Raw genomic sequence first — 16,278 nt, 5'->3', positions numbered from 1 at the left:
AGACTTAAGTTCAGTAAAAAGCCAAATAGCTTAGTTATTACAGTCATTAATAAATTTATTTAACATTCGTGCAGCATCGGAATGCAAGACATCTGGTTCTAATTTCAATTTTGGCTCAGAATAAAAGTGCCTCCCCCGCAATACTTTGATTATAAACTGTCCTTTTCCTCCTCTCTTTTTTTCTTCTTTGGAAGCTGCTGTCCTTCATTCTTGCTGGAAGCCACCTGACCACTGCCAGGAAGAGGAATGCAAAACATTCCCAGGAGCGGCCGTGACGTCAGTGCCACATTCCACCTCTCCGTGGTCAGGGCTGTCGGGAAGCTCCAGCCTCCAGCAAAACCACTGGGAGAGATAGCAGCTGAGGCCTGCACTAAATCATATTATACTAAAACCTCCTTCATGTTATGCTTTAAAAATGCACAATGTCTTCCTCCCAAAACAGAGAGAGAGAGAGAGGGAACAGAGCTGGCTTTATAAGCCATATTTACTGTTTATCTTCAAAACATTTTTGGATTTGGGGGAGGAGAAAAACAAGTAAAAATTGATTAACAACAATCCTCAGCAGACCAATCACCATAGGCAACAGTGTGTAGACAGGGTGAGACGAACAAAACAAGAGTTTGGGTTTCAGCTAGCACATCCCCCTCTAGTAAACCATCCTCAACAACCCAGTCGCTAAGCTCCCTCTCAGGAGAAAGACAAAAGTCCCATTCAAGGATGCTTTAGAAACGATAAGAAAGTAGTGGATGTGGGGAGGCGCATGGGATGAAGACGGCAGCGGAGCAACAGGAGGCGCTGAGAAAGTTTGTGGCAGTGACGGGCACCGAGGAGGACCGGGCCTGCTTCTTCCTCGAGTCAGCTACCTGGGACTTGCAGATTGCGCTAGTGAGCTTTTATGAGGACAGAGGGGAAGAAGACATCATAACCATTTAACAGGCAACCCCCAGTTCAGTGTCCAGAGGCACAGCCCCTAGTGATAATAGAGTGACATCCTTTAGAGACCTCACTCATGACCAAGATGAGGATGAGGAAGAGGAGGAAGGCTAGAGGTTTTATGCTGGGGCCTCAGAGAGAAGTGGACAGCAGATTGTTGGCCCTCCCAGAAAGAAAAGTCCCAATGAGCTGGTGGATGATCTCTTTAAAGGTGCCAAAGAGCCTGGAGCTGTAGCTGTGGAGCGAGTGACCAACAGACCTGGAGAGACCAGTACACCAAGACCATTTGCAGGAAGTGGCTATGGCCTTGGGGCAGCATCAGAGGAAGAGTCTGCTTATGTGGCAGGAGAAAAGAGACAGCATTCCAGCCAAGATGTTCATGTAGTACTGAAACTCTGCAAGAGTGGATTCAGCCTGGATAATGGAGAACTCAGAAGCTACTGAGACCCATCCGATGCCCAGTTTCTGGAGTCTATCCACAGAAGGGAGGTGCGCCAGCAGAGCTGTGGAGGCTAGCTCACAGTGGACAGGCAAACTTGGATATGGAGGACCATCAGGACGAGGACTTCATGAAGTCCAAATAAGCCTTCAAAGCCTTCAAAGCCTTCACTGGCGAGGGTCAGAAACCGAGCAGCACTGCCCCCTAGGTGTTGAGTACCATCTCTCCAGTCCAACTGGCAGAAAATGAAGCCAAAGCCAGCTCTTTCATCTTAATCATCGAATCAGAGACTACCACAAACATCCAAATTCAGCTTGCAGACGGTGGGGGGCTGGTGCAGAAATTTAACCACAGTCACAGGATCAGCAACATCCAACCCTTCATCGTGGATGCCCGGCCAGCCATGGCTGCCACCAGCTCATGACTACAAACAAAGAGCTGGCTGACGAGAGCTGGACCCTGAAGAAAGCCAACCTGCTCAATGCTGCCATCATGCAGTGGTGAACCTAACTGCCCAAGCAGCTGCCTGGCTTCTCTCCTGTGTTTCCCACAGCCAGTGGCCATGCCCCATGGGGATCATCCCTCCTGCCCCCTTGTGCACACCAGTAGTCCAGTGTGACATCTCCTCCACAGCTCTGGGTTCTTAGGTCTTGGTTGAACATTTGTTTTCTCCTTAGTTGTATTTCCTGGGTTTTTGTGACGATCAATGGACTTTAATGAAAAAAATAAAAACAACCAAAAACGAGTAGTGGATGTATTTTCAATAAAAAGAAATATTATATAGACATAGAAACTGAAGATTGTAATTATTGCAAAAAATTCCAAACACACACATAATTCTTATACAATTTTTCATTTGTAACTTCCTAGACTCTATCAACAATTCAACAAGTATATTTGTTAACTATATGTGCAACTACATTACACACAACATTTTGGTTTTTTGCAAATACTCTACTGAATATTTCCCCATTCTATTTAATATATTATGATCTTTCATACTTTATGAAACTCTAAAACTGTAAAATAATTTTTGGGAGGGAGAGAAGAGTTCTATTGCAAAAAAAAATGCTTTATGCACATAATTTTTTTATGCTAAATAATTTCCTTGGAATAAACTTGCAGGCATGGACATCTAGATTAAGTATACAATTTCTTTTGACATTTGCTACATATTGCTATGCTAATTTCCAAAAGAACTGTACTCAGACAATTACACATTTCAGCTTACCCACTGTAACTCTGTCAGCATTTGTGTGTGCACACATGATTAACACATAGAGTTGACATAGACATTTTGCCAAGATATTTTAATTTTTTTGATTAATAATGAGACTGAAGATTCCTTCATGAGTTGGGTTTTGGGCAACTTCTGAGGTGAGAATTTTTAGGAAAAAAACCCCCCCCCATATTGCAAGTAATGATTATAGCTGAAATCGAAATGCAGATTTTACCTTCATCCAAACAAAAGAAATTGCTGTATTTGATTTTCTTAATAATATATGCTGTTTTTAGGAGCATCAACATTTGACATGACACAAATTGTAGTTTCTGGATAGGGAGTGTGTGTGGTGTACAGATGTGTGTTAAGTGTGTGTCATGTGTGTGTGTGCATGTGTGTGGTATGTGCATAAGTGGTATGTGATATGTGGTGTGTGTGGTGTATGTGTGAGTGCACCATATTATACACATGCACACATCCACATGCCACTACGGTATTTGTGTTGTAACAAAAGAGGACAAGAAGTCAAGAGATATATGTTGTAGACCTAGTTCTGCCCCAGAAAAGTTAATTACCTTTTCTGAATTTCTTTCCTCATCTGTAAGAATCTAGTTTTATGAATACCACAGTTACCTAAAGAGGAAGTAAGAAAATAAATGTGAAAGTAGGCTGAAAAGTTATATGACTTGTTTTTTTGTCTGTTAGATGTTGTAATAGGTTACTACAGAAAGGTATCCAAGGTATAAAACTGGGAGTTCATCATAGTTGCCAAAATGCCAGTCTATAAGTGGCATTCTCCTGGGTCCTAAAACCAAGTACCTTAAAACTTCTACCTTCTGCATAGTTTAACAGGCCCCTGTAATAGAAACTAGAATAGCTAGATGCCAGGAATGTCTTGATAAAATACAGATGTAGAAATATAGACTTAGGGGGATCTACCATGTCTCCTGTTTACCCACCTCGTTAACTACACTCCCAGGAGGCCACAGACAGCAACTCCGGCCAGCACTGCAGATGCTGCCTCAAGGGCTTCCGGATTTCTACAAGAACAGGAACGGCTGAGGTAGCAGAGCTAAGTGTCCAGAGGCAAGAGGATCTGGCTAACATAACAAGCCGAAGGGCCAAAGTGTGTGTAAGCTAGCCAGGTATTTGGGAGCGGACAGTTAATGAGAGGGTCTGTAGGGCCAGAATAGTGGGAAAGCCTCAGACACTCTAATCTGATCTGTAGGCAGGTGACAGAGGCCTAGAGGGATCCAGCACGACAGCCTCAATAGCCGCTCTTCTCTCGTCCGACAGCCTCTCACTGAAGGAGTGGTTGGTCCTTTAAGGAAGAACAATTCCTTAAAGTGTTCTTTAAGGAATATATGGATCCTTCCATAATATATATATATATAATGGATCCTTCCATTTTATATATATATATATAATGGATCCTTCCATTTTTTATATATATATATAATGGATCCTTCCATTTTATATATATATATATAATGGATCCTTCCATTTTATATATATATATATAATGGATCCTTCCATTTTATATCTATATATTATGGATCCTTCCATTATATATCTATATATTATGGATCCTTCCATAATATATAATCATGTAACAAGTCTTTCTTCTACCCATTCCCAAAGGATGTGCAGCTACTTTCGAGGAGAAAAAGAAATAACCGGACTTCTCAGCACTTATTGGACATTCTCCCGGAGGACTCAACACCTCTGTGTCCTGATGGTGGGGTGGAAGCTGCGTGTGAGTCAGACACAAATGGAGGCTGTGGTATTATTACCTGCCCAGAACCTGGGTTTACAGACGGGATCTACACTTACACATGGGGAGAATTTCCACAGTTGTGTCTTGACCTATGCAGTGAGCACTGTTAGAATTCGAGGGGCTCAAGAAAAGCTTCTGAACTTCTCTTCCCTGCCACAATAGCAACCGAAAGCAATACGGCATCTTTTAGAGGAACTGCAAAAATTAATGTCACTGTCAGAGACTTGAAAGGTTCAGGGTGGTGACTCCTATCACATCTCTTTTTTTGTGTGCAGGCCTGTGAAGAAGACACACAGGTCTTTGAGAATGACAGTGGATTATAACAAACTTCATCAAGGAGAAACTCCAGTTGATCAAACCCAGTACATCAAGTCAATGCATTCCCTTATCTGGTGTGCACCTACTGATATGACAAAAGTGGTATGTGTTTGCATGTACATGTTTTCCTATCCCAATAGCAGGAAAACAGAAAGCTACTTGCTTTCACCATCTTGCCTGAGCACTATGTCAATTCTGGTTCTGTGCCATAACTCAGTCTATAGGAACGTCAATCATCTTACCAGCCCACAAGACATGATGGCATCATGCTGATAGGATTTGTTAGTGAGAAGCAACAATACCTGAGAATAGCTTGTTAAGGCAAGTATTTGCAGGAGGGCAGAGAACACATTCCTCCAGTCTGCTCCCAGGGTAGCCTTCTGAGTACTTCCTTCATCTATTTACTGAGTAACCCATAATTACTCAATCCAGTATTGAGTGGGCCAAGAAAAAGCCCTCCATATGGGCTACGATGGAAGGCAAGCAACTCTGCCCTTGCTCCTGTGGCCAGTGAACTGGGACACTTGGAGTCAAAACAGAATAGTGGAAAATCTCAAGGTTTTGGGGTCACACAATACTCTATATAGCAAGTAACTATTTTCCTTTTGATGCACACAGATTGGCTTAATACTGGCTCCTAGTGGAGAATGAACAGCTGACATTTCACGTTAGTTAACTGTGAAAACACGGCCATGGGACCCACATGAACTGGGTATTGGGGCTACAGAGAAGGACATGTCCAGGATACTGTGTCCTCAGGTAAAAGTCATATATATATAGCATATTTAGGTGTGAATAGCATCCAAAATTAAGTTCCGTCAACAAGAAGCTTATATTACCGATGTGCCTACTCTTGCATCCTGCCATCCTTCCCTCAGCCCCCACCAGGGCTCATGGGAAAGTCTGCATGACCAGCTATCTGAGGAGCTGGTATCCAGATGGAGCAACATGATATGAGCAGCTGAAGTCCGCTGTTACAGCTTTGCAGCTTCCTTCACAGAAGGCCCTGACAGAGGAGCAGAGCTTCCCATGGCATGTCTTGGGTCCAGTCTGCCCAGTAGAGATGGCATGAGGTATGGATCACACTGATTCATTGGCAGCAGCAACTACTGAGCTAAACCATTGGGAACACGCTTTATGGCACATATCATGGACTATCTGACCCAACCGAAAGACAGCTTGCAGTACAAGCCTCTACTCACAAAGAATCAGAACTTACATTGACTAGCACAGACAAAGGAGGAAGAAGATTGAGGAGCTGGCAGCAGGTGGCTGGGAAGAGGCATATGGGTGGATTTCTTGAACCAGGAGTAAGACAGATACGGTGTCCATCTGAATGCTTACTGGAGAGAAGGCTCTCAAAAACCAGGTGGACATGATAAATCACCCTATGAATGCTTGTCTCACTCTTTCCACAGTAGCCCAGAGGTTGTTTAGTGGGCTCATTAGCAAAGTGACCACAGTGGTAAAAGTACAACACGGGCAGCCTCCCTGCACAGAGCTTAGCTATTTCCCAACACAGTGGAGTGTCAACTTGCTAGGAACAACAATCGATCTGGAGGGACCGCCTGCTACACAATAACCAGTTAATTACACTCAATCCCTTCTATCACGACAGGATACCATTTTATCCTCACTAGAATATATGCCTACTCAGGTTTGGTTTTGTCTTCACCGTCTGCCAGTAACACTGCATATGTCCGTAAACCCACTAGGTAATACATTTGGATACTTTAGGGCATGTAGACCATGAAACGGGTAGTAACCACTTGTAGAAATGAGAAGTCTAATAATTATGTATACTTCTTTCTCTCTCGGTGTGGCAAGTACATATTTATGCATGTTAACTAATTTCCTTTCTCCATTTCCCCAGTTTTAGATAGGGTCTATTGGTGATATTAGCCTTGCAATTCATTCTATAGGTTACAGGATCCCAGAATTCTAAGACAGAACACTGTCTAAATTAAATTAGAGAAAGAAAGAACGATCACCCTGAGAACCTGCACTGGTGGAACTGACTGCAGAAACAAACGAGATTTTGGGACTGCCCTCTAGGTAGAGTGAGACCCTCATTATTTCTATAGGGGAGAGCTGTATGATGGTGTAAATAAATTGTTGCTGCTGTTGTTTGGAAATGTAAGGGGGGTTTATGTTGACACAGAACACACAAACATGCAGCTGAAACAGCAGCATTTGTGCTCAACTGTCTAGTAGCTGCCCTCCTCCCTGTGTTACTTCCAGGTGGGTAGGCAGCAGCCAAACATGTTCTGCTTAGAAAGCCTTGCCTGGATTCTGTCATCTGCAACTGAGCTCTCAACTCTTGTAGCATTACTACAAGAAACAAAAGAGGTACTATATATGCAGAAATGGTTTGAGAAAGTATAGAAACATCTACAGAAGGCATAATTTTCCATTTTATAGTTTAAGATTCAGAAAATGATGAGTCAGAAGATACATTCAATGTGCCAGGAGGGCAATACTCAAAAACAACAGAATTACATACACTGAAATTATGCGCAAGATATAAGCTAAGGATACATATGGTTGAGAAGTGATGGAAAAAAATTCACAAAAGGTAACGGTTCGGAGAGAGTGAACACTAATATCCCTAGTGGGGAAGCCCAGGTGGCAATGCTAGTGTTGTCACTAGATGACCACAGATCAGTGCATTTGAAATGCTGCCGTACCGAATAGGAACAGCTCCAGTCTACAGCTTCCAGTGTGACTGACACAGAAGACGGGTGATTTCTGCATTTCCAACAGAGGTATCGCACTGGGGAGTGTCGTAAAGCAGGTGCAGTGGACCTAGCATGAGCCGAAGCAGGGCGAGGCATTGCCTCACCTGGGAAGCGCAAGGGGTCAGGGAATTCCCTTTTCCTAGTCAAAGAAAGGGGTGACAGTCGGCACCTGGAAAATCAGGTGACTACCACCCTAATATTGCGCTTTTCCAACGGTCTTAGGATATGGCACACCAGGAGACTATATCCTGCACCTGGCTCGGAGGGTCCTATGCCCACGGAGCCCCACTCATTGCTAGCACAGCAGTCTGAGATCAAGCTGCAAGGCGGCAGCGAGGCTTGGGGAGGGGCGCCCGCCATTGCTGAGACTTGAGTAGGTAAACAAAGCCGCTGGAAAGCTCGAACTGGGTGGAGCCCAGCGCAGCTCAAGGAGGCCTGCCTGCCTCTGTAGACTCCACCTCTGGGGGAAGGACATAGCCAAACAAAAGGCATTAGAATCCTCTGCAAACTGAAATGTCCCTGTCTGACAGCCCTGAAGGGAGTAGTGGTTCTCCCAGCACTCAGCTGGAGATCTGAAAATGGACAGACTGCCTCCTCAAGTGGGTCTCTGACCCCCGAGTAGCCTAACTGGGAGGCACCCCCCAGTAGGGGCAGACTGACACCTCACACGGCCGGGTACTCCTCTGACACAAAACTTCCAGAGGAACGATCAGGCAGCAACATTTGCTGTTCACTAATATCACCTGTTCTGCAGCCTCCGCTGCTGATACCCAGGCAAACAGGGTCTGAAGTGGACCTCCAGCAAACTCCAACAGACCTGCAGCTGAGGGTCCTGACTGTTAGAAGGAAAACTAACAAACAGCAAGGACATTCACACCAAAACCCCATCTGTAGGTTACCATCATCAAAGACCAAAGGTAGATAAAACCACAAAGATGGGGAAAAAACAGAGCAGAAAAACCGGAAACTCTAAAACTCAGAGCGCCTCTCCTCCTCCAAAGGAAGCAGCTACTCACCAGCAATGGAACAAAGCTGGACGGACAATGACTTTGACGAGTTGAGAGAAGAAGGCTTCAGATGATCAAACTACTCTGAGCTAAAGGAGGAAGTTCGAACCCATGGCAAAGACCTTCAAAAAAAATTAGACGAATGGCTAACTAGAATAACCAATGCAGAGAAGTCCTTAAAGGACCTCATGGAGCTGAAAACCAAGGCACAAGAACTACGTGACAAATGCACAAGCTCAGTAGCCGATTTGATCAACTAGAAGAAAGGGTATCAGTGATGGAAGATCAAATGAATGAAATGAAGCGAGAAAAGAAGTTTAGAGAAAAAAGAATAAAAAGAAATGAATAAACCCTCCAAGAAATATGGGACTATGTAAAAAGACCAAATCTATGTCTGATTGGTGTACCTGAAAGTGACGGGGAGAATGGAAACAAGCTGGAAAACACTCTGCAGGATATTATCCAGGAGAACTTCCAATCTAGCAGGGCAGGCCAACATTCAAATTCAGGAAATACAGAGAACGCCACAAAGATACTGTTCGAAAAGAGCAACTCCAAGACACATAATTGTCAGATTCACCAAGGCTGAAATGGAGGAAAAAATGTTAAGGGCAGCCAGAGAGAAAGGTGAGGTTACCCACAAAGTGAAGCGCATCAGACTAACAGCTGATCTCTCGGCAGAAACTCTACAAGCCAGAAGAGAGTGGGGGCCGATATTCAACACTCTTAAAAGAATTTTCAACCCAGAATTTCATATCCCGCCAAACTAACCTTCTTAAGTGAAGGAGAAATAAAATCCTTTACAGACAAACAAATGCTGAGAGATTTTGTCACCACCAGGCCTGCCCTAAAAGAGCTCCTGAAGGAAGCACTAAACATGGAAAGGAACAACTGGTACCAGCCACTGCAAAAACATGCCAAACTGTAAAGACTATTGACGGTAGGAAGAAAATGCATTAACTAACGAGCAAAATAACCACCTAACATCATAATGACAGGATCAAATTCACACATAACAATATTAACCTTAAATGTAAATGGGCTAAATGCTCCAATTAAAAGACACAGACTGGCAAATTGGATAGAGTCCAGACCCATCAGTGTGCTGTATTCAGGAAACCCATCTCACTTACAGAGACAAACACAGACTCAAAATAAAGGGATGGAGGAAAATCTACCAAGCAAATGGAAAACAAAAAAAGGCAGGGGTGGCAATCCTAGTCTCTGATAAAACAGACTTTAAACCAACAAAGATCAAAAGAGACAAAGAAGGCCATTACATAATGGTAAAGGGATCATTCAACAAGAAGAGCTAACTATCCTAAATATATATGCACCCAATACAGGAGCACCCAGACTCATAAAGCAAGTCCTTAGAGGCCTACAAAGAGACTTAGACTCCCACACAATAATAATGGGAGACTTTTAACACCCCACTGTCAACATCAGACAGATCAACAAGACAGAAAGTTAACAAGGATATCCAGGAATTGAACTCAGTTCTGCACCAAGTGGAACTAACAGACATCTAGAGAACTCTCCACCCCAAATCAACAGAATATACATTCTTTTCAGCACCACAACACACCTATTCCAAAACTGACCACATAGTTGGAAGTAAAGCACTCCACAGCAAATGCAAATGAACAGAAATCGTAACAAACTGTCTCTCAGACCACAGTGCAATCAAACTAGAACTCAGGATTAAGAAACTCACTCAAAACCGCTCAACCAAATGGAAACTGAACAACCTGCTCCTGAATGACTACTGGGTACATAACGAAATGAAGGCAGAAATAAAGAGGTTCTTTGAAACCAACGAGAACAAAGACACAACATACCAGAATCTCTGGGACACATTCAAAGCAGTGTGTATGGGGAAATTTATAGCACTAAATGCTCATAACCGACAAAGCGGGAAAGATCTAAAATTGACACCCTAACATCACAATTAAAAGAACTAGAGAAGCAAGAGCAATCACATTCAAAAGCTAGCAGAAGGTGAGAAATAACTAAGACCAAAGCACAACTGAATGAAATAGAGACACCAAAAAACCCTTCAGAAAATCAATGAATCCAGGAGCTGGTTTTTCGAAAAGATCTACAAAACTGATAGACCGCTAGCAAGACCAATAAAGAAAAGAGAGAAGAATCAAATAGATGCAATAAAAAATGATAAAGGGGATATTACCACCAATCCCACAGAAATACAAACTGCTATCAGAGAATACTATAAACAGCTCTACGCAAATAAACTAGAAAATCTAGAAGAAATGGATAAATTCCTGGACACATACATCCTCCCAAGACTAAACCAGGAAGAAGTTGAATCTCTGAATAGACCAATAACAGGCTCTGAAATTGAGGCAATAATTAATAGCTTACCAACCAAAAAAGCCCTGGACCAGATGGATTCACAGCCGAATTCTACCAGAGGTACAAGGAAGAGTTGATGCCATTCCTTTTGAAACTATTCCAATCAACAGAAAAAGAGAGAATCGTCCCTAACTCATTTTATGAGGCCAGCATCATCCTGATACCAAAGCCTGGCAGAGACACAACCAAACAAGAGAATTTTAGACCAATATCCCTGATGAACATCGATGCAAAAATCCTCAATAAAATACTGGCAAACCGAATCCAGCAGCACATCAAAAAGCTTATCCACCATGATCAAGTGGGCTTCATCCCTGGGATGCAAGTCTGGTTCAACATACACACATCAATAAACATAATCCAGCATATAAACAGAACCAACGACAAAAACCATATGATTATCTGAATAGAGGCAGAAAAGGCCTTTGACAAAATTCAACAACCCTTCACGCTAAAAACTCTCAATAAATTAGGTATGATGCATGTATCTCAAAATAATAAGAGATATCGATGACAAACCCACAGACAATATCATACTGAATGGGCAAAACTGGAAGCATTCCCTTTGAAAACTCACACAAGACAGGGATGCCCTCTCTCACCACTCCTATTCAACATGGTGTTGGAAGTTCTGGCCAGGGCAATCAGGCAGGAGAAGGAAATAAAGGGTATTCAATTAGGAAAAGAGGAAGTCAAATTGTCCCTGTTTGCAGATGACTTGATTGTATATCTAGAAAACACCATCATCTCAGCCCAAAATCTCCTTAAGCTGATAGGCAACTTCAGCAAAGTCTCAGGATATAAAATCAATGTGCAAAAATCACAAGCATTCTTATACACCAATAACAGACAAACAGAGAGCCAAATCATGAGTGAACTCCCATTCACAATTGCTTCAAAGATTATAAAATACCTAGGAATCCAACTTACAAGGGATGTGAAGGACCTCTTCAAGGAGAACTACAAACCACTGCTAAATGAAATAAACGAGGACACAAACAAATGGAAGAACATTCCATGCTCATGGATAGGAAGAATCAATATCGTGAAAATGGCCATACTGCCCAAGGTAATTTATAGATTCAATGCCATCCCCATCAAGTTACCAATGACTTTCTTCACAGAATTGGAAAAAAATACTTTAAAGTTCATATGGAACCAAAAAAGAGCCCGCATCGCCAAGTCAATCCTAAGCCAAAAGAACAAAGCTGGAGGCATCACACTACCTGACTTTAAACTATACTACAAGGCTACAGTAACCAAAACACCATGGTACTGGTACCAAAACAGAGATATAGACCAATGGAACAGAACAGAGCCCTGAGAAATAATGCTGCATATCTACAACCATCAGATCTTTGACAAACCTGACAAAAACAAGAAATGAGGAAATGATTCCCTATTTAACAAATGGTGCTGGGAAAACTGGCTAGCCATATGTAGAAAGCTGAAACTGGATCTCTTCCTTATACCTTATACAAAAATTAATTCAAGATGGATTAAAGACTTACATGTTAGACCTAAAACCATAAAAACCCTAGAAGAAAACCTAGGCAATACCATTCAGGACATAGGCATGGGCAAGGACTTCACGTCTAAAACAACAAAAGCAATGGCAACAAAAGCCAAAATTGACAAATGGGATCTAATTAAACTAAAGAGCTTCTGCACAGCAAAAGAAACTACCATCAGAGTGAATAGGCAACCTACAGAATGGGAGAACATTTTTACAATCTACCCATCTGACAAAGGGCTAATATCCAGAATCTACAATCAACTCAAACAAATTTACAAGAAAAAAACAAACAACCTTATCAACAAGTGGGCAAAGGATATGAACAGATACTTCTCAAAAGAAGACATTTGTGCAGCCAACAGACACATGAAAAAATGTTCATCATCACTGGCCATCAGAGAAATGCAAATCAAAACCACAATGAGATATCAGCTTACACCAGTTAGAATGGTGGTCATTAAAAAGGAAACAACAGGTGCTGGAGAGGATTCAGAGAAATTGGAACACTTTTACACTGCTGGTGGGACTGTAAACTACTTCAACCATTGTGGAAGTCTGTGTGGCGATTCCTCGGGGATCTAGAACTAGAAATACCATTTGACCCAGCCATCCCATTACTGGGTATATACCCAAAGCATTATAAATCATGCTGCTATAAAGACACATGCATATGTATGTTTATCGTGGCACTATTCACAATAGCAAAGACTTGGAACCAACCAAAATGTCCAACAATGATAGACTGGATTAAGAAAGTGTGGCACATATACACCATGGAATACTATGCAGCCATAAGAAAGGATGAGTTCATGTCCTTTGTAGGGACATGGATGAAGCGGGAAATCATCAATCTCAGCAAACTATTGCAAGGACAAAAAACTAAACACTGCATGTTCTCACTCATAGGTGGGAACTGAACAATGAGAACAGATGTACACAGGAAGGGGAACATCACACACTGGGGCTTGTTGTGGGGTGGGGGAAGGGGGGAGGGATAGCATTTGGAGATATACGTAATGTTAAATGACGAGTTACTGGGTGCAGCACACCAACATGGCACATGTATACATATGTAACTAACCTGCATGTTGTGCACATGTACCCTAAAACTTAAAGTACAATAAAAAAAAAATTATGGCCGTGTTCCTGGAAAAATTTTCCACAGATGGCTAAATGAGTCTAGTAAACAAAATAAAAGAACAAAAATCAAGGGAAAAAGAAAAGAAAAGAAAAGAAATGCTGCCGTATCATTTGATGGTCTCTACTTCTGAAAGTCATGGTGCTCAATTGTCCACAAGTAGTTCAAATGTTTTAATGAAGCCAAAGTGGTTCTAGAGCCATTCCAGGGATTCAAGTCTGCTTGACAGGGGAGAGCCTGGGGTGGAACTATATTTTAGAGGCAACCCCAAAGCTCTAAGAAACTTTCTGAGCCAACACTGGTGCAAACATACATCCGTCATTTGGATGATACCAGTCTATATTCTAAAAGTCTGACAGTCATAGACTTTGCATGAATTTCTGTCCTTAGTTACATGTCAGTGCAGTACAGCCAAGAATCATGCATCAAGCAATGTGTTATGTACTCTTCATATTTTCTCTGCTTAGTATTACCAAAGCAATTTTCCGTCAGTCAAGAGGCATTTATTGAGTTCCTCCTGGGCAGACAGGAGTAAAGGCTCACTGATCCACATAAATGGTTTTTATGGTTTCTTTTGCTAAACAGTTAGAATTTCTGATACTGAAAGTTAACTGAAGGAAAACAGAGGTCTTTGCTTCTAGATGGTAATGAAAAACCCTCGTGGTAGCGATTACAAATATTTTCTTAAATGAGCAAAATAGGTACATATTGCAACACTGTTTATTCAGTACGTCATCAAAAAGCTAAATGAGGAAACACTGAATTTGGGATCAAAATGAACCAGCTAGGTAAGGGCACGGCAATTACTCAATATAGATATAAAAGATATTCTTAACATTATGCCTTTCTTTTATAGCAAAGACAATGGAGTATATCATACACTATGGACTGGTTGAACATAAATGCAAACATGTTAGGTCTAAGTTGGTGTGGCAAATGTACAAGTCTTGACCTGATAGATGTGATATTCTCTCCCTTAGGCAGCAAAGGAAAAGCCCAGAAAATAGCAGAGTATCTAGGACATACCAGCAGTAGCAGTCAAAAAAACTTCGTCCTGGTCCTATTTTTATAGTCAGAATATAGACAATCTTCCTAGAGACTATCTGGGAAGGTCATAAACACTGAAAGCATTCATTGTAACCCATAACTTAAGCATTGTTTTGTATTACTGCTTTATTTTAAAACAAAAAAGCTATTTTTCAATAATGTTCTGGGTTGCTTTTAAAAATTGTGATTTGATTATTACAGTGTGTTAGATCATAAAAGAGCATATTTAACCTGGGTTGCTTTGATAAAGAACCTGTTGACCTCAGTTATTCAAGATGGAACGTTTGCCAATGAGTGCCTTTGTTGCTCATTACCAGAATGCTGCAAAGGAACTTTTAGATCAACTGGCCAACAATGTGCTTCCCTTTGGCCTATCACTGCAAAAACAAGGGAGAGAAAGAGAGACAGAGAGAGAGAGGCATCATCTGTCCTCCAGTCTTATAAGAAAACACACATCGGTCTTTTTCTTTGTTTCAACACTGAAAGTTACAGTTAATTCTTGACACTATGTTTGTATTGATGTCATAGTCAATTCAGAAAAGAAAGCAGTGCTCACCTTGCTTACCCGCTCCTCTTTGGGTACCTCTCAATAACTCTGCTGTACAAATGCATGCCTTCTTTCAGCAACGAAGCACTGTATGTAACTGCCACAATTCCCTTTGTTAAACTAACATAATCAACAGGCTCTCCACATGAAGACTCTGCCTTAGGTAGTTTCCTTACTAGCCTGTCTTTAGAATGATGCCTGACAACAGCTGTCGAAAGACCAGATGGACTGTAGACAGATACTCCAAGCCCTCTCAAACACTATATTTACATGCAATGTCAATTTAAACTAAACTCTTTACCCTTGTAGAACTAATAATTCCATCAAGCCTTACCAAAAAAAATCAAGCAAAATTAAAAGCTATGGTTATGCTAAATGAAAAGTTGTAAAAAGCTTATTCCTTGTAAGTGTGCACAGACATTCTCCCAAACAGACCATATGCTCAGTAAATTCAAAATGACGGAAGTCATACAAGGTATCTTATTTGACCACAGTGAAATGAAATTTGAAATCAATAGCACTATGAAATTTGGAAAATTCACAAAGATGTGGAACTTAAATAACACAACCCTAAACAACCAACGGGCCAATGAAGCAATCACAGGGACATTAGAAAATACTTTGAGATTAATGAAAAGGAAAATACAACAAGGCACAACTTATGACATCAAGCTAAAGCAGTGCTTAGAAGAGTATTTATATTTGTGAATGCCTGTATTAAAAAAGACAGACCTCAAATCAACCAAAACTTTCATCTTAAGAAACCAGAAAAATAAGAAAAAACAAAACCCAAAGCACGCAGAGGAAGAAAATAACAAAGATTAAGCAGAAATACATGAAATAGAGAATAGAAAACAATAAAGGAAACCAATGAAACCAAACGATGGTCGCTTGAAAAGACCAACAAAATCAACAAACTATTAGCTAGGGTGACTAAGAAAAAATGAGAGAAGGCTCAAATTGTGAAAATCAGAATTGAAAGAGAGGAAGCACTACCAAGCTTACAGAAAGCGAAGGGATTCTATAGCACACTAAAAGGAAATAAACTGAGCAACCGTAAGTCAACAAATTAGAAAACGGAAATAAAATGGACAAACTTCTAGAAAGGCACAAACTCCCAAAACTGACAGGTAGAAATTAAAAATCTGAATAAATCTATTACAAATAAAGAAAGTCAGTCAGTAACTTAAAACTTCTGACAAACAAACAAACAAACAAAC

The 16,278-nt window shown here is 41.3% G+C and overlaps 1 protein-coding gene and 1 pseudogene across 20 annotated transcripts in view; one reads left to right on the top strand and one right to left on the bottom strand.

Moving 5' to 3' along the window:
- Positions 1–16,278, bottom strand: part of SPIDR (scaffold protein involved in DNA repair) — a 491,719-nt gene that overhangs the window by 226,197 nt on the left and 249,244 nt on the right. The window lies entirely within an intron of this gene.
- On the top strand, positions 631–2,782 carry LOC129042298 (NSFL1 cofactor p47-like; annotated as a pseudogene).

The sequence above is a fragment of the Pongo pygmaeus genome, chromosome 7 (genome assembly GCF_028885625.2).
Source record: "Pongo pygmaeus isolate AG05252 chromosome 7, NHGRI_mPonPyg2-v2.0_pri, whole genome shotgun sequence".
NCBI classification, from domain to species: domain Eukaryota; kingdom Metazoa; phylum Chordata; class Mammalia; order Primates; family Hominidae; genus Pongo; species Pongo pygmaeus.
The sequence above is the reverse complement of the archived record's forward strand: the minus strand, read 5'-3'. Positions and strand labels throughout refer to the sequence as shown.